General features: G+C 37.4%; 1 long non-coding RNA gene across 1 annotated transcript; it reads right to left on the reverse strand.

Moving 5' to 3' along the window:
- Positions 1-1,364: 1,364 nt before the first annotated feature.
- LOC139126689 (uncharacterized) lies at positions 1,365-2,805 on the reverse strand. The gene is made up of 3 exons (XR_011550693.1): positions 2,714-2,805; positions 2,235-2,288; positions 1,365-1,525 (listed from the first exon to the last, which is right to left on the reverse strand). It is a non-coding gene; the product is annotated as an uncharacterized lncRNA (long non-coding RNA).
- Between the last annotated feature and the right edge of the window lie 20,032 nt (positions 2,806-22,837).

Here is a 22,837-nt window from a genome sequence, read left to right on the forward strand (position 1 = left end):
TATATATATATATATATTATATATATATGACCTGAACTTTCCATAATCACTTTCAATTTTAGGCGTAGGGTAGGTTAAAAAACGCTGTTCGGCAAATTAATTTATCAATTTTTTTATTTGCCAATGCATTTTGCGATTTTTTTACATGCCCCAATAAATTGGACAATATCAATGGAGTCAACAATATATTTACAAACCTTGTGGTTGTTAACCAATATATTAGACAATAGTTTTATAACTAGACTATATATTTGAAAATATTCTGTGAGTTAAACAATACAATTGACAATATATTTTGTTGTAGCAAATAAACTGCCAAATTAACTTCATCCCCATTTCTCTAATTTCCCTGTCTTCAGCATTGCCTTACTAATTTACACTTTGTCTATTTCACTACTTTCTAATTATTCTGCCATATGGTTTTTTTAACAAAAAAATTAGCTACTTGCACATGATGCAGCTGGAAAAAAGTTACTCAAATCAATTCATGACCTGTAGCATAAACATCCCTTTCACTTTCATGATTTCCACAAGAATGTAAACTCTGCTAGCATGAGTGTGTTTTCAGTACATTTACAAAGATGTGTACGTAGAAAAGCTTAGAGGTCAAGGCCAATTAAATCCACTGTGGGTTTTCTTTCAAGAATATTGCCAAAAACCTGCTGAAGTGAGGACACAAGACAAAGAATTTCTGAAAACTTTGGCCTCACTTTTATAAAAAGCAGTAAAAATCATTAAATTCAAAAAGTCTTGCTTACTCTTGAATAGTTTACTTACTCTTGAATAGTTTACATCACTGAGAACTTAAGTTTTCCCGATGACATTGAAGAGCTCACAAAGAGACAAATCACCATACATTTTATACAGTCAAAGTCTCTCTAAATTTGATGACTTTCCTGTACTTTTTTCTGCAGCTTTCCAAGAGTATTTGTGGTCATAATTCCATTTTGTACGAGTATTTGCATGACAACGTTTTGGTTCAAACAAAATATTTTAGGTAACCAATCTAAATGTTCATACGAATAAATTCCAAGGAATTAACTGCAATTTCCAAGGAGTGCTTTAACAATGGAGGACTTTCCGATGGCATACAAAACAATACACAAAAAACACATGATACTTAAATTTCATAAAATTTATTTATTTAAACTTCATTCCTTTCTTCCATGTAGCACTTTTCAATGTTTAAAGTTCATAACTTCTCTGCTCATTCCTATGATGAAGCTGCTATCTTTAACATCGTCTCTTCATTGATTTTACATCAACCCCCACAGGTGATATGTTGTTCCTTTATTTTTTGTTTATTATTTCTACTAATTCCGGTTTAATGTTCCCCATTGATCCTTTTTGAACCCCAACAAGCGATGGTTTTGTGTATCACTTCTACTGAATCTCTTTGGATGAATTGCAGCTCCTTGCAAGAAATGTACTGTTTTCCCTGAGATCTTCAAGATGTGGCCAACAGAGTTCATCATACAACATGACAATCCAGTCTCCCCCCTTTTAAGTTCATCAGTGCTTTAACCTAAAAAGGAAGCAAAAAGGAACAGTGCATTATTGGTACCGTTACAACCCTTTGAGCGCTGTAATTTTCTCCCGTCATAATTTAGTGCAAAATTTTACCAATTTTATAAAATTCTCCTGCAATTTTTTTATAATTTTGGACCCAAAAGGAAATCACATTTCATTTGCTACAGCTTTTTCCTCAAAATTTTGGCAAACATCTGACAAAAATTGACTGGGGTTTCTGTTATAAAGGGGACAAAAATAGACTTCGCCACTCAAAGGATTAAGTAGATAAAAATTTACGGAATGTCTATGGCAAGCTGCAGTCATCACAAAATAACACACATGTTAATAATGAAGTCCTGAGGTACGGATCAAATTGTTATTTCAAACCTGTGAGATGCATCAACTTAGTCTGCAAAGCTTGTAGTAGGTCAGCGTAATTATAAAAAAATGTTTGTCATATTCATATTTGTTGATTTTGCTACAACCACCGCAATAAAATCAGAAACCACAAAATGAAAAAACAGAAACTCATTTTAGTACTCATTTATGGTACCTTTTATATTCTTTATACCATGAGCATTGTTTTTCTTTTCTTCATTTCCATAAATAATGCCAGCACAGAGAAAGCAAATACAGTATTCTTTTTCACATGATACAAAATTTTGGTTATGAAATAAAAACTGAAGTCTACAAGGAGTAATGAGTTGTTTAAAGCAACTAACCGGGAATTTCTTTCTTCTTTAAGCATCTGTAGAGTCGTTTTTCCAAGCAGGTTCCTGTAAAAAAGTGGAATCAACAGAATTAATAATTAAAATAGAAGAATATTCTGACTGTAAACTCAACATGTTTTTTGATCTCCATTAGAAAATAATTTGCGAAACCATTTTACATTCTGTAGTGTAGGATTCTTATTTCAAAAATAGCCAAATCAGTATAAAAAAGCCTATTTGAAGTTTTTGAAGTCCCTCACTGTCTCATACTGCATAGTATGGCAGTGTTAACAGCAAAACAACAAAATCTGAATGTCAAATCATCATGATAATGCTGAGGAACAGCAACAATGACCAGAAAACTTCAAAATGAATGATACAGTTGTATTACAATATGGTATAATGATAATCTGCAGAGGGACGGAATAATGTAGCCTTTCACGACCAAATTCCTTGAAATAACTGTATGCATTTACTATAAAGACAATTACCTTGCTTAGGTCCCTCTTTCAATATTAACTTGAGTTGTGAAGCTTCTTTGGCTCAAATCTGTGAAATGAAGAACGATTATATTAATGTTACTTATAAATACCAGTGTCGTGGACATACAGCTCATTGTGTGCATGGATAATTTCTTGATTTAGCAACTTAACATCTGCAGAATACAAAACAATGCCTAAATAATATCATGAAGTCTTGAGTTTTAACTTCAAAAATTTCATAAAATACCTGGAACCATCTACTGTTATAGTGCGTTTCACCTAGGTACTGCAACAGACACATTTCACCTACAACACAAATGATTACCCTGGGTATCACAACACATTTCAAAGTCACCGACTCGTTCATAAATTACATCATGGAGCAGCCCCTCTGTCCAGACTGAGAGATACACTTGATCTACAATGCAGGGTTTATTTTTTTGAAAATGGCAGGAGAGCTGAAATTCACTCTCCTGAAACTATCCAGGCGAGTGATAGGTGGGTGATTTAGCAGCTTCCCTGAAAATAGTGGGGCGAGTGAAAAAAACTCTCTTGTGATTTGAATATGGTACTGCAGAAATTAGGAGAGCGACTGAACAGGTCCCCTGAAAACAGTATGAAGAGCGCATTAATAAAATTTATTACAAAACAAGATGAACTAGCTGTCCTTATTGTTATGTAATAGAGAAGGGAGAAAATGTACAGGTTATGTATTTTGATAGATGGAACAGGATACGCAGTGTACATAGCATATTGGCTCACTTTCAACATTTTTCGAACAATAAATATGCGAAATGTGGTCTCTGTTGTATTCATGGACAAGTAGATGAAGTTATACTTTTTAAAGGACATGTAAATTTTCATGATTTTGTTCATACAAGCCTTTCAAAAAAAACAATACTGTATGCACATTAGATATATATTGGCATTAAAGAGGCACTCCCACTTGGTAACATTTTTAAAACACACTTTTTAATGCCAACGGTCGATATTTGACATGGCGACTGCGCGCGGATCGCGAGATATCGATAAAAACACGTCCTTAAAAAAGTTAAAGTTTGAATTCCGGTGGCCCACCTGAATTCAGCTTCCGAACATAGAACGTTCGGCACTGGGGCCATTGTCAACTAAGCTATGGAGTACGAGTCTACGCTGACGCTGCTGTACGCCACAGCAGTACCACTCTCGTCGGTGAGCGGTCATGTCCCATGGGAGAAAGCCGAGTCCTACTGACTCGGCAAAAAAAACGAAAAACAAAGTTTGCTGATTCCACCAGAATTCGCATAGGTGACTAGCACAGATAGGTGCGGTTGATACATAGTATGCATAGTGGCCGCTGCGTGGTATGCGCGCATACCACACGCGGCGGCCGCTATTTATCGAACCACGCGTAACTGTGTGGCAGACGACAAAATGTAGTCATCAGAGGCAACTAATATTTTACACGTAAAAACTGATATCTATGTGGTATTGTTTAAAAATTTAATACAACTGATGAGAATAATGAAAACGACAAAAACTAAGGAGAAGTTTTAAAAAAGAATTACCAGAGGTAAGGGCATTGATAATGATGTATATAAAGTCATCGCAGTAGGAGGTAAATTAATTGCGTCATTCGAACGTTTTTGGACTCCTTAGAATATCGTCAATAAGCACAACAACACACTTTCGGGGGATTTCAGGTCATAACCTGAAACATTCGTAAAACTTCGGGATGTGAAAAATACGCTCGGGAAATGACATGTTTTTATCGATATCTCGCGATCCGCGCGGAGTCGCCACGTCAAATATCGACCGTTGGCATTAAAAAAATGTGTTTTAAAAATGTTACCAAGTGGGAGTGCCTCTTTAAGACAAAAACCTACCAAGACAACAGTGCTGTCATCAAACATGTTTGGTTTTTTTTACCTCCATGGTTTGAGCTTTGCCGAGTATGGAACTAGATTTTACACTGAATCGTGCTACCAGCAGTCCACAGTCAAGTTATGTTTCATTTGTTTGCGGCCCTCAGAAACATCCTGAATGCTAGTTGGTTTTCAGCCAAAGTTAACTTGGCTGATTGTTACCGTGATATATCGAAGTGATCACTCCTGTGCTATACGCCAAAAAGTTGCAAAAATTCACGTCTTTCAAAGTTTTACGGTAGCACGAACTCTTGATTGTTTCGCGACCTTTTTTCAGAACTATCAGGTATCTGTTCAACTTTTCAGAGTGAATTTAATTAATGTAAGGTTTCAAAGGACCAGGAGACCTAGCAGTCGCTCAGACTAAACTGTTTAATCAGAGATTATGCATTTGTTTCCACGAGTTGTGATGTGTAATGCCATTTATCATGTCGTAGACATTTTCTCCTATTAGCAATATGACCCTTGTTCGTCACGCATATTTTTCCGATGAAATCTTGCTGCGGCAGGATAACCATTTGTGTTTTGAACAGTACAAACGAATCTAGCAGCCAAGAAAACGGAATTTGTTTGAATATTTGAGAATAAATGGCTGTACTTTGTAAATTTATTAATATGTAAAGTTTGAACTGTAGTGGTGCACTAGTAATACTGTATCCCATTGTTGCACTTAAATCAATTCATTCCATTGCTAGAATCTGCCTGCCAAGAACGTAATTCATACTGAAATGAAGTGAACTGAACATTGAAAGCATAATTTATTAGCTACACTGTGCTCCCTGCGTATGATCGGAGGAGATTAGAGTATGTTACATTTTGGATACAACGTGTGCCTTTGGTCTCAAAAAATTGGGTCCCAGCCGTGGCGCGAGTGGCTAATTGCTCTTGCAGAATTTGATTTGCATGAGATTTGTAGGCGAGCGGAGCAATCGCTCGCCTCAAAACATAAGGTCTGACAATGCAACTGTTTTTACAATTGCAGCTAAGAGTTGAAGAGCTGAAACTTTGACCTTGCAAGAAATGAAATACGCAGGGCCCGAACATGATGTTGACTTCGAGATCTGACATGAATCTTAAATGTCAGTTGTCAATGCAAGAAAGGTTTATTTCGAGTGCAGACGTTTCTGTTGAGAAAAGCTTCAGCTCTTGAACTCTCAGCTGCAATTGTAAAAACAGTTACATAGTATATAAAGTGTATCTCTCAGTCTGGACAGAGGGGCTGCTCCATGATGGTTTTACTGTAAATAATCAATGAGATTGTAGCTTTGAAATGTGTCATGATACCCGAGCTAATCATTTGTTTTGTACGTGAAATGTGTCCGTCTCATACGCTTAGTTGCGGTACCTAGGTGAAACGCACTGTATATTTTCATTTCAAAACAAATATAGTGTGTGTGAGCTACAACGTATGTGCAGGAAATAGATTGACTACGTCATTGTAGTCATGACTTTTTGAAATATTTTGGCTTTCTGATATTCAATTAGAATAAACAAATGTGAATGCTCTTAGAAGGTGACAGGCTGTGAAGTGCATATGCTTCCAGAACAAGTTATACGTAATTTTGAAAATTCAACAAAAGAATTGCTGATACGTACTTTGGATACCTATTTACTTTGACACCGAATCTTGACAATCAGATGAACACTTACATCGAACAAATATCTTCAATTCCCTTATCACAATTTAAGCCATGTCTTACCATCGTCTTTGTAGATCCTCTGCTACCACTCTTATTTGGTGTAGTCATTCGGCTACGGGGTTTTCTCTGTGACTCCTCTGTTGTTCTTTGGCTATGTGGAAAATGGGTATGAATAAAGATTTTCAGTATGAAATGTCTTGCACATCATGTCAAAATATAAAGTACCATATTTTTAGGGAAGCATACAAATTGATGATGAATAAAGTCATTTTTGTTCTGCTCTGATGCAAGCAACGTATCGCAAGTGCATGTGACACTGGATAACACATTCAAGAGGAAAAGATGCTTCAAATAATAAACATTTACCACGTTCCAAAGTGATTCTCTACAATGAAAGTGAACCACCAACAATTATATCTATGCTCACTGGCACCGTTACGAAGATTAGTGTACATTTGCAGGATTCTAAACTTTGCCTGTAGGTGCAACTTTGACATACAGGAAATTTTCCATCAGATTCAAACTCACATCGGATGGCACCCCATCAACTTACGAAGATGCCACAGCCGATACAAATGTCAAAAGTTATGTGTTTTCACTTGTTCCTAGATTTACTTACTGTCAGTTTTTTCCATGTTGTATACACTACACCTGTAGAATTCTTGAAGGGTATTGAGAGCCCCACAGTTAGAGTCTGAAAAAGGAATACATTTTTGTCAAAAATCAAACACCAACATTTGTGATAGACTATTCACATGTGTCACAACATTATTTAATATGTTTTATGGTATGGTATAGAGTCATATGGTGTTTAGTTTTAGAAACCTGGCTATACACACACTTTGCCTCGCTCTTAAAAGGTATTAAAATGTTATCTGCTGATGCCATTCAGGTTCTGTTAGAAATATGTACCAAAACGAGCTTCACTTTGTTCAGTATATATACACAGGTCGTGCCTGTATGAACAGGTCATTAATATATCCTAAGACTGCACAAAAGGCATCATGGGCCAGTGGCTAGAGCAGTGGACTCACGATCAAAGGATGGTGAGTTCGAGCCCCGGCATGGCTGTGGTGTTGTGTCCTTGAGCAAGGCACTTTATTCCTCATTGTTTCTCCCCACCCAGGAGTGATGGGTACCTGGTAGGACAGAGGTTGTTATGTGTGCGTTTAGCTCTGCTGCGCTTATTGGCTGCACATGTGAGCTGTTGTTTGCTCCCCAGGGAGTTGAGTGGTATCATATTAGGTCCAGTGACCAGGGGTAATAATAATTGTAAAGCGCCTTGATCACATGTACTTGTGGATATGTGCGCTATATAAGAACCCAATATTATTTATTATTGGAGGCATCATGGGCCAGTGGCTAGAGCAGTGGACTCACGATCAAAGGATGGTGAGTTCGAGCCCCGGCATGGCTGTGGTGTTGTGTCCTTGGGCAAGGCACTTTATTCCTCATTGCTTCTCCCCACCCAGGAGTGATGGGTACCTGGTAGGACAGAGGTTGTTATGTGTGCGTTTAGCTCTGCTGCGCTTATTGGCTGCACATGTGAGCTGTTGTCTGCTCCCCAGGGAGTTGAGTGGTATCATATTAGGTCCAGTGACCAGGGGTAATAATAATTGTAAAGCGCCTTGATCACATCTACTTGTGGATATGTGCGCTATATAAGAACCAAATATTATTATTATTATTATTATTATTATTATTATTATTATTATTATTATTATTATTATAAACTATGGAATTCAGTGTCACTGGCACTATTTTTCACAGACGTATTAGTACCACTACACTCTTAGATTAAATGAGTCATTTGATCTATGAGCTGGTTCAAACTGGTCAGCTATAGGAGTCCTCTCTAACTCAGCACAGGAAGTTTACCTGGATGAATTCAATTAATACATATGATTGTGAATATTCGATACACGTAATATGCCCTTGATATTCAATAAGCATTTAGGGTTCCAGGCCATTATCAGCTAAGTTAGTTCGGTAAACCGTCAATGCGAAAGTTGGCTATTCAAATTTTCAGCCCATCCTCCAGAAAGGCCCAAAGACACCCCATATTGTAAAACAATAGCGTCGCAATTTTTCGCCAAAAATACGTCGAGTGAGCGCGCAGACAGTCAAATTCACTTTCCGTTTCATGTTGAAAAATTCGCTAAATTTCCTCGCATCACATAGTCCAGTCAATCTACGAGATTTTGGCACCTAACCCACCACAAATTGCAACAGAATTTTTTTCTTCAGAATGCATTTTAATGAGGTACCCAAAACAACATATTAAAAGTTTACTCGAATCCACCTTGGGGAAATATGTCTAATTTGCATAAATCAAATATGGCGGCCAACCATCCAACAAAATAACATAATTGGCTATATATCACATGTTAAACAAGCTATTTCAGTGATTTCAAAGTCTGACACTAGTTATTTGGCTCAGGGAATCATTTTGTAGGTATAATGTTTCATATAGGTACTCCATTAATTTGCATAATTCCAATATGGCGGCCAACATTCCTACAAAAGACATTTTCGGTCATATATACCACGTATTAAACACGCTATTCAGTGATTTAAAGTTAAAAGTATATTTTAGGCATGGACAAACGATTTTCGAGATGCTATGATTTGCATAGGTAATTTGTTAATTTGCATAATTCCAATATGGTGGCCAACATACCTACAAAAGATATTTTCTGTTATATACACGTATTAACCTTTGGCGCCAAAATCTATTTTTGTCAACTTTATAAAATGTACTACAGTCAATTTTTCTGCTTTTTGCCAAAATTTTGATAAAAATATGTAGCTGCTGAAAAATGATATCCATTTGGTCCAAAATTATGAAAAAACATACAGAAAAGTTCACAGAAATTGGTAAAATATTGCATTAAAATTTCGGTGTAAAAAATTACAGCAGTCAAAGGGTAAACAATCATTTCTGTGATTTTAAAGTTAAAAGTGTATATCTTTGGCATGGACAAACAATTTTCAGATGCCATAATTTGCATAGGAACTTCGATTGATAACTTCGTTAATTGCATAACTCCAATAGGGTTGCCAACACACCTACAAAAGACATTTTCTGTCATATACCATGTATTAACCCTTTGGGCGCCAAAGTCTATTTTGTCAACTTTATAAAATGTACCACAGTCAATTTTCTGCTATTTGCCAACATTTTGATTAAACTGCTGAAAAATGATATCCATTTGGTCCAAAATTATGAAAAACATGCAGAAATGTTCACAGAAATTGGTTAAAATATTGCATTAAAATTTTGGTGTAAAAAATTACAGCAGTCAAAGGGTTGAACAAGCTATTTCTGTGATTTCAAAGTTAAAAGTATATTTCTTTGGCATGAACAAATGATTTTTGAGGTGCAATGATTTGCGTTGGCACTTCGTTAATTTGCATAAATCCAATACAAAAGAAATTTTCTGTCATAAAATGTATTGAACAATCTATTTCAGCCATGTTGAATTTAATTACATTTCTTGAGCATGAAGAAACACCTTTTGTGGTTCAATGCTTTTAAAAGACACTTTGATGATTTTCAGAAATTAAATATGGCTGCCAAATTAATTCCCAAATAGCTTCTAATATAGATAAGGTTATGGTAGAGTTTTTAGGAATAGGAATATCAAGAAAAAACTGTCAAGAGGGCACTGCACCCAACGCACTGTATTTTGCTCAAAATATATTTTTGCAAATATTCTTCCAATTTTTATTAATTTGTGAACCAAAGATTAATAAAAATTGGTTAGGTTCACCTTTTAGCTTGGCAAGCAATCGTATGTTGCATGATATAGAAGGGTCAATGTATGCAAATGTATGCAAAACACCCAAATTCCTGCTTCCCTTTTATCCGAATTTCAAGATTTCCAAAGAATATAACTCTGTTCTGGCTGGGTCATATTTTCTGAAATTTTCGTATTATGTTTTTCAATGCTATATAACAAAACAACTATTTTGTTTTGCAATAAAATTCTTACATTTTGAATTAGAGGCATTTTTATTTTGCTAACCATGATTTTAAGCACTTTTTTGAGTGTCAGTCGTTCAGCCCATGCCATTTTAGAATGAGGATATACTCTTTTTTCAAATGAAATATTACATTTCACAAAATAGTTTGTACGAGTTTCCTTGTCATCATAGATGAGAAATATTCCTTCGAAAAAAAAACTTTTTGGCAACATGCAGCTCCACATTAAGTCCTTGAACATTTATTTTAAAAATGTGGAAACTGTACAATAAATTTACTTACAATAACGATCCATTGACGAATAAAAGTTTATTTTAATAGGTGTCTGTGATACCTGAATTCGTTAAAATACCCTTTAAATATATTGTATTTTGAAAAGAATGTTAAAGCAAATTTGGTAGACTTACATATATGACTTCCTAAGGGATTAAAATACGTATATGTTGATGTGCGTTTATTAATGAGATGTAAGAAAGTCATGCAATTTTAATTAATTGTGATTTTTCTAAATATGACAACCGTTAATGATTGTTAGTCATCTAATAATAATCTCTTTCTGAATATAACATTGGATTCATCTGTGTCTGGCATTATTTGTGATTTTATAGGTGCTTTATACTCTACAGTGTTAAAACATGTAATCTTTAATGTTTACTGTTTTAAAAAAGTCGTGGACAAAATCTTTAGTTTCTAATTTAGACTGAACCCTTCCTTATGGACGAGTGCATCTTTGGTACATTCCCCTAGACGATAGGCAAGAAGTCATAACATATAACAGCAAAAATACAATAAACACAACAAAGCTAATAAAAATGCAAAAAATATAATAATGTGAACAAAAATAACACATGCCACAATAAAGACAAATTAAAACTTAGCGCTGATGCAAACAATGTCAGACTCTTAAAAAGTTGATCAACACACAAACTCATAAAAATTGAAAATTGCATGCTTAGCAAAGACTTAAAATCAATTCAAACAACTCATTAGCCCAACAGAATCCAACTGTTACACGATACAAACATGTACATTGGAAAAATGACACTTGGAAAAATGACTCAAGATGAACTTCTTTGCATTGTGTAATAGTTGGATTCTGTGTTTGGATTAATTGTAAGTCTTTGCTAAAGCATGCAGTTTTCAGATTTTTTTTGAGTTTGTGTGTCCATAAAGTTGTTACGAATCTGACATTGTTTGCAATAGTGCTAAGTTTCAATTTGTGTGTATTACGACATTTTTTATTTCGGTCATATCAGTTTTTTTAGCTTTGTTGTGTTTATTGTATTTTGCTGTTATGTATGATGACTTCTTGCCTATCATCTAAGGGATCTTATAAAGATACACCCATTCATAAGAAGGGGGTTCAGTCTAAATTAAAAACTAAAGATTTTGAACACGTCTTTTTTTAACAGTAAACATTACAGATTACATGCTTTGTCACTGTAGAATGTTAAACACCCTTACAAATTACGAAAATGCCGCACAGAGATGAATTCAATGTTATATTAGAAAGAGAATATATCATTCAGAAGACTAACATTCATTAACAGTCGTCATATACAGAAAAATAAAAAAAATAAAAAATGAATGTCCAAGGACTTAACAGTTTCTTCTTGATAGTTTCCTAGTGCTAAAAACTATACCAAAACTGTTATATATATTAGAAGCTATTAAGCCATGACGCATTAATATGGCAGCCATATTTAATTTATGCAAATTATCAAAGGGCCTTTCTAAAAATTGAGCCACTAAAAGTGTTTCTTCATACCCAAGAAAAATATTAAAACAATAAAATCAAAGAAATAGCTTGTTTAATGCTGCGTGGTATATGACCGACAATGTCCTTTGTAGGAATGTTGGCCACCATATTGAATTTATGCAAATTAACAAATTACCTATGCAAATCATAGCATTTTAAAAATCGTTTTTCATGCAAAAGAAATGTACTTTTAACTTTAAAATCACTAAAATAGTTTGTTTAATACTTGGTATACGGCCGAAAATGTCTTTTGTAGGAATGTTGGCCGCCATATTGGAATTATGCAAATTAATGGAGTACCTATAAGGAACGTTATACCTCCAAAATGATTCCCTGAGCCAAATTACTAGTGTCAGACTTTGAAATCACTGAAATAGCTTATTTAACATGTGATATATAGCAAATTATGTTATTTTGTTGGATGGTTGGCCGCCATATTTGATTTATGCAAATTAGACATATTTCCCCAAGGTGGATTCGAGTAAACTTTTAATATGTTGTTCTGGGTACCTCTCTGAAATGCATTCTGAAGAAAAAAATTCTGTTGCAATTTGTGGTGGGTCTAACCCTATTTTGACTGGACTACAGCTAAATATTGATGAAAAAGTTGCAAATTCCATGTCCCTGATATGCAGCCCTTTCCGTTATTGTATTAAGCAAAAATTTCTTAGAGGAATCCTGAAAATACCCAAGCTTCAACAGTCATACCCAAAAAAGGTGAAAACACAGCCAACAGCCAAACGATCGTTAACTCGCCATTTCATAAAAATAAGAAGGAAACTCAATTATACTAGAACAATAGAGTTTTAGTTAACTTTCATGAGATGTGTAATCTCAAATATTGCACTAAAACTACAGCGAAATGAAAACTGTTTTAAAAGTATTTTGGATTTTACGGTGCGGCGAATAAGACTTGATTTCCCATAGAAAAAAATAGCGTCATATGTACGGAACAGAATGCGCACTTCTCGCTCGCCTAAATCCCTCGATTCCGAGCAAAAATGGTGAGAAGTGGCACTGTGATCGTTGGATTGATATACATCATTCCTGAGGCTTTATTTCTTTTAATTTCATGACGAAACTTGTTTTATTTGCATTTTAGTTATTCCGATCGCAGAATTATACTCTTGCTTTTAATAAAATGGCGATCTTAAGGCCATTTCATATGCAGATTTAAAGTCTTAAAAATTGACACATTTTAATCATTTAGCGTCTCTCGAATTGCCAAAGATTAAATACCTGTCAAGTTGTAATTTCTACCGATGAACTGTGACACCATGAAAATTACAGTACACTGCAAAAATAACAGGAAGCAAACAGGCGCAGTGTCTCCACTGTAATTGTGTACTATGTGGTTATTTAAAAAATACCGCAAAGGATGAATGAGAAGTACATTGGCGCAGCATATGGCCTGACACAAAGGGGAGGATGCACGGCGCCAATTTCCGAGTTACGGTACATCCTTTGCGTTTTTATTGTAATAATGATCTCACTTAACGGTAAGGTAAACAGGTAATTACAACACTAATAAAGAATCACACAGACACACTGTTGCAGAGAAACACTGGCCACCTGCAGAGGGGGTAAAACCAACTGCAGGCGCCGGGTAGGGTGGGTGGTTTATTGAATTAACAGCAACTTTCACGACAGCTTCTAATTCTTGCACTAGCTTAGTACTGAATGAAATAAAAACCTAGTGCGCATGCGTACTGAGCAACCTTGCTCATTATAATATTATAATCAAGCTTATACTACTCATGATGATCTCACTTAACGGAAGGGTAAGCTTGTAATTACACCCTAATAAAGAATCACACAGACACAGTGTTGCAGAGAAACACTGGTCACCTGCAGAAGGGGTAAAACCCAACTGCGGGCGCCAGAAAAATCCCAAACAGTTAGAGGGGAAAATACAAAACAAAACAAACAAACAAGCAACAATCAAACAGGAAAACAGTCTTACATTTCAAACTACACACAAGTAAGTGTACAAGTCAGTCTAACATTAAAATCTTAGGAAACTGTGAAAGCGCTCAATTCACAAGACACAAGTTGGGCCACTTTGGTACGTTGGCGAAATGGACGAGCCAAGTACTAAAGGGCTGCCATAGATGACCAATCCCCTTGCAGCTGGATCATCTCTAAGGACGCCCCACACTGGTGCGCAAAGGTTGCCCGTCTACGACGGAGACTGTGTCCAGAATACTGAGATGCATCATGACCTGATAAACTGATCCATTATTTAAGTACCTTAGTAAACGTATTATAATTGATGGGATGAGCATGGTACCCAGCCATTGTCAGGAATGCTGGTGAGAGTGTATCAGCTGGGCACTACTTAAAATGATATTCAACAGCAGCTACTGCACAAGAAGGGTCCGCTCGTTATATCGGATTGTTTTAGACCACTTGGCTCGAACAACCATACCCCATTCAAACAGGGAAATATCCCCCCTATATAAGTGGATGCTAGGATCATATTGTGCTGCTGACGGGGGAACAATATTAGATTTCCGGAAAAAGGTGTGAAACCCGTAAGAATGGCAGCCCAATAGCCAGAATAGGTGGGCAGTGAAACATCCACAATGGAAAAAATGTTTAAATGAATACTGGGAGTAATAGCTAGTTTCCTTGACGGTAGATCACCGAACAGACGGCGGATCCCTTTCAGAGTGCATTTCACAAGGTAATATTCATGAAATTTGGGATATGGGTATCCAAACTCAAGGTGCAACTTACGTACAGCATTTCGGAAATTTATGATAGTTGAGTACTTTTTGTCTCTCCCAAGGAAGACTAAATACAAACAAACCAGCTCCGCTGAAGCAGGTAATGGCGTTGTTACAGTTTATCACAAAACAAGAGAAAGGACTTCCACTGAGATTTTCTGGTTTTGTTGGTTGAAGAAGCGTCAGCATTCTGTCTGAAAGTAGCCAATTCTTGGCATAGTTCTCTACATAAACGTTCTGAAAGGTGAGATATAATTAATATGTCATACTAAGTGATTGGAAACGTTGCCACTTATTAGGTTCATCTTGAAAGTACATCAGCAAGATCATTGTTAATACCCTTGATATGACGAGCAGTAATGTGAAAATTGTGGGTGGCTGACAACCAAAACAATTGACGGAGCCACTCCATAGCAATAGCATTGCGACATGTGCCCTTGTTTATAAAGGAGATTGTTTGTGTATTGTCTGGATAAACCACAACATGTTGATTTTGCCAATCACTACCCCATTTCTGTGCTGCGAGCAGAATGGGAAGAGGTTCTAAATAGTTAATGTTACTAGAGATTTCCGCAGGAATATCGATCTGGTTTCACCAGGGACAGTAACTTATTACATTTGGTTGGGAAATGCGTTCGGCTGCCAAGCTCCAGTGATCCAGTCTCCCTGAAAATAAACCCCATATCCTGAGAAAAAGGCATCAGTTTGCAAGTGACACGTTGGGGTGCGAGTACTGTTTATAACTTTGGCCTTGACATTAAAAATGGTAGCAAAGCTTGACCACCATTCTAAATCCTTGCGAAACTCGTGCTAATCCTCACTTTGTGATGAGGAAGTCTTAGTGTGATCATTAAGTCTATTACACGTCTAGTGAAAGTCCAGCCACCTTTGACAACTGAGGCAGCAACCGATAAAATACCGACTAAAGATTGTAATTGCCTCTTTGTAACCTTCCCTTTTGAAGACAACATGTTTATATCAGACCATAGTCTAGCAAGCTTGTCTTGGGAAGTCTAACTTCCATCATCACTGAATCAAGTTCAATTCCAAGAAAGATAATGCTCTGCGTGGGTCTTCTTACTTTTGACCAACTGATTCTGAAGCCAAGGTAACGTATTCATTATAGGAATTCTCGATAAGGAGGAAGTCATCTAAGTAGTTTATAACTGTAAAACCTCGCTTCTCATCATACGTGCAATTGCAACTGAAATGCGAGTAAAAATACTAGGCGCGCAAGAGAGACCAAAACACAAACAATTGTCAATATAATACGAGTACTGCGTGGCATCGTGGCGGCCAAACATCCACTTGAAACCCTGAAATGTACGGTGTTCCGGGTGAACAGGAACAGACCTATATGCTTTCGAGATATTCACTACGGCAAAGTAACAATCTTTCGTTTTGCAGGGGATGACATCGTCGAAAGTGTTATAAGTACATTTTGGATGAGATATGTTGGTCATTGATTGACCTGCCAAAAGGTTGTGAGCAGTCTGTTATTGGACGTGGCTCGTCAGAGTCTTTCTTGGAACAGCGCCGTATGCATGGACATAGAGTGGTTTTTTGACCCACAAAAGGTAATTTTACCCTGTTCAAGTTCGGAAAGGAGGAGTTATCTAGTTTGGGTTTCGTATCAGCGTTTGTGGCTGACTTATAGTTGTTACATTCATAACTGGCGATAGGAGTATCATCGTCGATAAGCTTGAATCCGTTTCGGATGCCATCGAGTAAGAATTCTTTGTCTGGATCGTCGCGTAATTCTCTCTCCTAGGCTCGAGCATTCAGCTGAGAGCACGCCATCGAAGTCTGTTCAGTGTTAGCAGCTGAGACAAAGGTTTTGGCGCCGACGGGCGAAATATTGGTAGTAGTTTCAAAATCTTCATACAATGTAGCATTTTTGATAGCTCCAGGCGGGAGGCCCAACACTGCGGTGTTTTCCTTAACAAAGTCAGAACGTTATGCGGAACATGTGTTGTTGGGACAAGTGGAGACAACTTGGTTTTGGCAATTATTCCGAAAAGCTCACTTTCCAGGTTTTATCTTATCTGTCGATTTCTTGCAATAAGCGTTACAGTCATCTTTACGATGTCCTACCTCGTTACACAATAGGCACGCATGTGTGTACCGACAATTCGTAGAATTGCATTGAGTGGTATTGTAGCGAATACAAGCCCTCATTTTCTCCTCATCTTTCTTTCCACGAGTAGCTTCTTTATCTTTGCGACCACTACGGAGGCGGGTGAGGGTATCGCCCGGACCGAAGGCTACGTTGTTAGCGTCGGAGTTAGAGGGGCCCCATTTGGCACCGGTGCATTCCATGTCATCACGGTACTTGTTGTCATACAACATACAGGCACTAGCCTTGTATTTGTTTGCTTTGCTCGCAATAAAGGTTAAATGTTGAATATATCCGCTGATCTCGTCAGAATTTTGATCAACCATAATGCTGAGGATTTTCAAGTTTCCTTCCCAGAATTGAGCCCAGTTGATCTCATCAAATTCTTTCGCCGGCTTACCGCTGTCGAGGCGAATAAACTCATGAGGCCGTGGCACTGTGCGTCGTTTTGGCGCGAAATTGACAGGTTTACGGCCAATACTACTGATGATAGAGGACTCACCCGCATTTTGTTCCGAGGTTGAAAATGGCAGGCGACTGAGTAACTGCTCAATACTGTCCAGTTCTTGTGGCGGCGGCATATCAGTCTCTCGTTTAATTGGTGTAGCACCTTTATGGGGTCGGTTAGCTGCGCCAAAAGAGCACTGCGAGGTTTGGGCGGGAAGTGACGTTGAGTCCGAATTGCTGAGTGACTGAGGTTCCGTTTTGCCATCCCCTGTGACACGCAGGTATTTACGGCCTCACGAAGCAGACAGCGTTGCCCTGATAAAACGACAAGGTCATGGAGGTCCTGTTCCTGCATTGCTTTTAGAGTTCGAAACGTAGTGAAGCCATTACGAACTAGGCAGGCCACTGTATCGTCTGATAGACCAAACTCCTCCTTGGCGAGTTTTTCCATTGGGATTAGTTCTGGATCAGTCTTTGGCGTTCCATTTTGTCGTGGAGATGTCGATGGTCGTTGCCAACGGCTCCTGGCAATCTCCGTTGTCATATTTGTATTGAATTAATAACAACTTTCACAACAGCTTCTATTTCTTGCACTAGCTGAGTACTTAATGAAATACAAGACCTGGTGCGCATGGGTACTGAGCAACGTGGCTCATTATAATATTATAATCAAGCTTATACTACTAGTAACCTTATTATTATATATCTTACATTCCTGACTAGGGCATCGAATTCTCGGGGTAGTGACAGTTTTCATGCAAGGTCAATGATTTTTCTTTCCATACATAACACAAGTGTGGAACGCGATCTCCGACGCGCTTCTGAAACAACTGGAGAGTGTGTGCATTGCACATGTACGTACAAAATGCGCGCGAGATATGTTTTGGCACTTGTCCGAGAAGTCCCTAAAAAGCCGTCAACATTGAACGTGCAGATACAGCTGTAGGACATAGTTGGTGTTGTGTCCTTGGGCAAGGCACTTTATTCCTCATTGCTTCTCCCCACCCAGGAGTGATGGGTACCTGGTAGGACAGTGGTTGTAATGTGTGTTTAGCTCTGCTGCGCTTATTGGCTGCACATGTGAGCTGTTGTTTGCTCCCAAGGGAGTTGAGTGGTATCATATTAGGTCCAGTGACCAGAGGTAATAATAATTGTAAAGCGCCTTGAGCACATGTACTTGTGGATATGTGCGCTATATAAGAACCCAATATTATTATTATTATTATTATTATTATTATTATTATTATTATTATTATTATTACAAGTTTAGGGGCTATAAGTATTATATAGAAATCTAATAACAGTTCATTGAAGCTGTGGGACTTCTGAAAAAAAGGTGTTGTTACTCCTGAATTGTTGCCATGGAAACATCTCACATTAAAATGAGTGTGATTTTTTTTGGTGTGCTAACCAGAAAACCCCTTATTATCAATTTTTTACATCAATTAATAGTTCTTTAATAGGAATTAGGGAAAAAGTAACATTTTCAATCCCAAAATAGTTACTATGGCAACTCGAAACATTAAAATAAGTCTGACATTTGTGTTCTCTGACCCGAACTTCCCCACTAGATAATTTTCATATCAATCAAAGTAACTTTTCAAGGGATATTAGAAAAACTGAAATTTTCAACACCTAAAATGGTTACCATGGAAACATGGGGCAGTGAAATCGATATCATATTTGGTCTTTTCGACCCAAAATACCCTTATGGTGAAATTTTCACGGAAATTGAACCTATTATTATTCGTATTATTATTTCTATATAATACTTTATTAATTATTATTAAAACCGTGCGGGTTTCTGAACGTTCGTTCTGTACGGCTTTTGTAACGCACGCAGAATAATATGTTCTCGATGGTAGATATATAATAATAAGATATTATTCACAAATTGCTAAATATTGTGGATAATGACGAGGCACCACTGCACTCGTCTTATTATTTCCTTCGCTGAAAGAAGAAAAATATTAGGGAATAATATACTTATCACATGCTCAAGCCAATAATTCGGTGACGATTCCGCATTTAAATTATCTTGAACTACTTCAGGAATTTTATTATTTAGAGGTCCATATATCTTTCTTTTATGAATTACACTTTGTTTGTGTACCGTCTATTTACAATCTGTTCTGTGCTGTTTTGTGTCTATGTTTACAACTATTTTCTTACGAATTCTGACCTTGTGTTGTTGGAATATGGATTGGTATGATTGCGATTATATTAATACACCTTGGGCAAGTTGTCAATCGTTTCCAGTCGTCCGTCGCATGAGCGACAAACGAGGCGTTTCATGTTTGCATATGGAACAAATGCCAGATGATCTATCGGTCTACGTACCTTTCGCAAAGTTATAAACTACATATGTATTTCAAAGATTGCAAAGGCCTAGAAGTTTACCGCAGACAAAGATACGCCATTTTTGAACAAAAGTCGACTAATCTCGACGGCACGAACTTTGTGTACTGAACGCTAGTTACAGTGCTTACACACGGTAACGGGACCAGCTTCGAGTTCGTAGTTTCCGCAAATAATTCAAGTACTTTCTGAGGAATATACAGGTGTTACACTATTTTGTTTTCAATGTTCGGAATATTGTCGTAGTCTGTGAAAGTATTGAATTCATTACCTGACTCTTGGAGGCCTGGACACTGCACTTGAACACCTTGTTGCAGTGGAAATTGTATGTCTAGTACCGCATGAAAGCACACAGTGTGTCGAAAGTTCAGGCGGGCTCCATTCGAATACGAACCGGGTCCCCTATATCGGCGAAAAAACTAAACTACAAGGACTAAAACTTTGCTTATTAGATGTATTTTTGTCTGACTCCAAATCATGACTAATGTTACCGAGATTTTCACGTCAGAAAATTTTCATGGCCGGAGAAATGAGCTTACCGGCTACGATGTTAAGTTGTGTTTGTTTACATTGACGAGCACACCGAAGATCAATGCACCAAAATTAATGACATGGACGCGGGTTGTCGTGGTGTAGATTGAACAGAGAATAAATTCCGTATTTTTTTTCAGAGGAGACAAACTTTGCTCGTACATGTGGTAATGAACGTTATCGATCAGTATCTTTTTATCGGAATTGAAACATTTTGTCTTGCACACACGCATTTAGTTCCCCGTTTACAATGGCGCCAAACTGGTGCGCCCAAAGTTGCTGAAACATAAAAAGTGTCGTCGATTCAATATGAATACAAAAAAACCAATGAATATGTTGATATTATGGTATATAATTTAAAGAGGCACTCCTACTTGGTAACATTTTTAAAACATATTTTTTAATGCCAACGGTCGATATTTGACGTAGCGACTGCGCGCGAGTAGTAATATATTCTTGTATTCTGTGACATGAATTTTGTTTCCCCCACCCATTTTAGCTACAGACACCTGCCGGAATGTACGCGTATGTGAGTTCACATACAGGTCACCGCGACAGCTGGCGATGAGTCATATACAGCAGCCTGAACTCAGTGGGAAATTCCCTGCTGAGTCAGGTCACATTCTGAATGAGACTTGCGCAATACACTAGCTATGACTCACTGGGTAATCCACTATCAGAACATCTGTCGGAATGACATTCTATTATCGGATCATTTGTTCGATAGATTCTGACTGTGCTGCAGCTCTGTACCATTCCATAAGGGGTTCCAGTGCCCGTTCCGGAGGTGATTCTCGTCTTCTGGATGTAAGTATGAATTTTATCAATATCTGTTGGCGGCCCCCTTTTCACTATGTTTCTCATTTTTCCTACCCTACCGGAACGGGGAACAACACTTACGTTAGATTTTCAACCCTACCGGAACCAGAACCGTAGGGAGTTTCAATAGGGATGTTGCGCAATACCTTTACAGTAGGGGCTTTCCAGTATGACTTTCCGATAGGCTTCGAGTGTTGCTTAGCAGCCTGTGATGTCATGTTAAGGGTCTGTCTTATTCTACATTTTTCATTTTCCCATTCAATATGACTCCCTAACGCTTTTGGATATGCAACCCCATGGCCTGTTATGAGGGGATGATTCAGACGAATAGCATATTTTGTTTTATATGTGTCAAAAAGTAAATTATCGTCCACGACGGCGTGATCTGCATTGGCCGCGCCACTTCTCAATTTCTTAGATTTTCATTCTGAATTCCGTACAGTGTCATGTTCGTTCTCTCCTTTTTATGTTTGAAGAGATCGCGATAACATTCAATAAGATTATATTTATTCAAATTGAAAAGTGCCTGACCCTCAAATGTGAGAACCATACGCTCGAATATATTTTTGCAACATTTTGTACTACTCAGTTATCTTCATGTCCCGTTACTTCGAGATCAAAAACCAGGTCGAAAGTATCTGGAACTAGTACTACTCCGCTTTCTAACTTTGGACATCGTATGATAAGTGTCTGGCCTGGATCTGCCTCACTTGGATTATGAGCAACCACATGATGAGTTCTTTCTGACTTCGTTCCATTCGGTATTCGGTTGGTGAAAGTCGGTGATAATGTTCTATCGTACCCCATTTTCGTGTAATGTATATAGTAACTAAGAAGAAAAAAAGAAAATAAATCACATCTTTACATAAATATTTCCATCTGATTGAAAGATAAATCGATTACCCGTGTCGCGAATCAATCGAAGAACCCAATATTCTTGTAAATGTTGGACTTCCATTTCATCATTATCAACCTCCTGAAAGACGTTTATGAATTCTAGTCGCTTAAAGAAGTTAGTCTTTTGACATTCCTTAATGAAAGCTAAAATGTTATGATACAGATTATCATCCTTTAGTCTCACACCTGGATTTGCTCGAAGGATATGTCGATTTACCCGCCGAAGTTTGCACCATTCCAATTCGACAGAGAAACCAAACAGGTCTTTATTTTTAGAAAGAAACTTTGTAATATTCTTTTCACCAAACATGCCGACTCCGTAAGACCATATATTAATACATAATTTTATTTATAATGACTAATGTTAATCCAGTTAAAAATATCCATAGCTGTTCTCCAACAAATCCGACCACCGATCCTGCTGTTTTTAATAGAAAACTAACAAGTGAACCGATTAAACCTGGTATTGCAGCAGCACTTTTTGCAGCCAATGTTTTTAACCATTCGCCAAATTGCTTTACAATTTCTTTCGCTTTTGTATATACTTTTGGTGGACCTGAACCCTTATTTGCTCCAGAGCCGCCAGTTCCTGCTGATCCTCCTCCTTTAGTTACAGCCAGGGCAATTGTTGATATTGTCATTCCAAGGGCAGTCAATATTGCAGCGATTGTTATACCATTTCGTTTAAATAACTCTCTCAGCTTCAGCCTGAGTGACAATTCTGGATCGGAAATTACATCACGAAGAGACCTAGTCGTAGCCAGACTTTCACGTGCCTCACTGATCTTACCATGTTCATATTCAATTCGATCAACAATTTTAGCTTCTCTTGTTATAAGTTCAGCTAGTAGTTTTTCAGCTTTTTCTTTTCCTTGGGTGCTCGTTTCAGGATCCTTTAACTGTTTTTCTACTGCTCTTTTCTCTAGCGTTATTTTCTTTTTTTCATTG

The sequence above is a fragment of the Ptychodera flava genome, unplaced genomic scaffold (assembly GCF_041260155.1).
Source record: "Ptychodera flava strain L36383 unplaced genomic scaffold, AS_Pfla_20210202 Scaffold_120__1_contigs__length_198887_pilon, whole genome shotgun sequence".
Taxonomy (NCBI): Eukaryota; Metazoa; Hemichordata; class Enteropneusta; family Ptychoderidae; genus Ptychodera; species Ptychodera flava.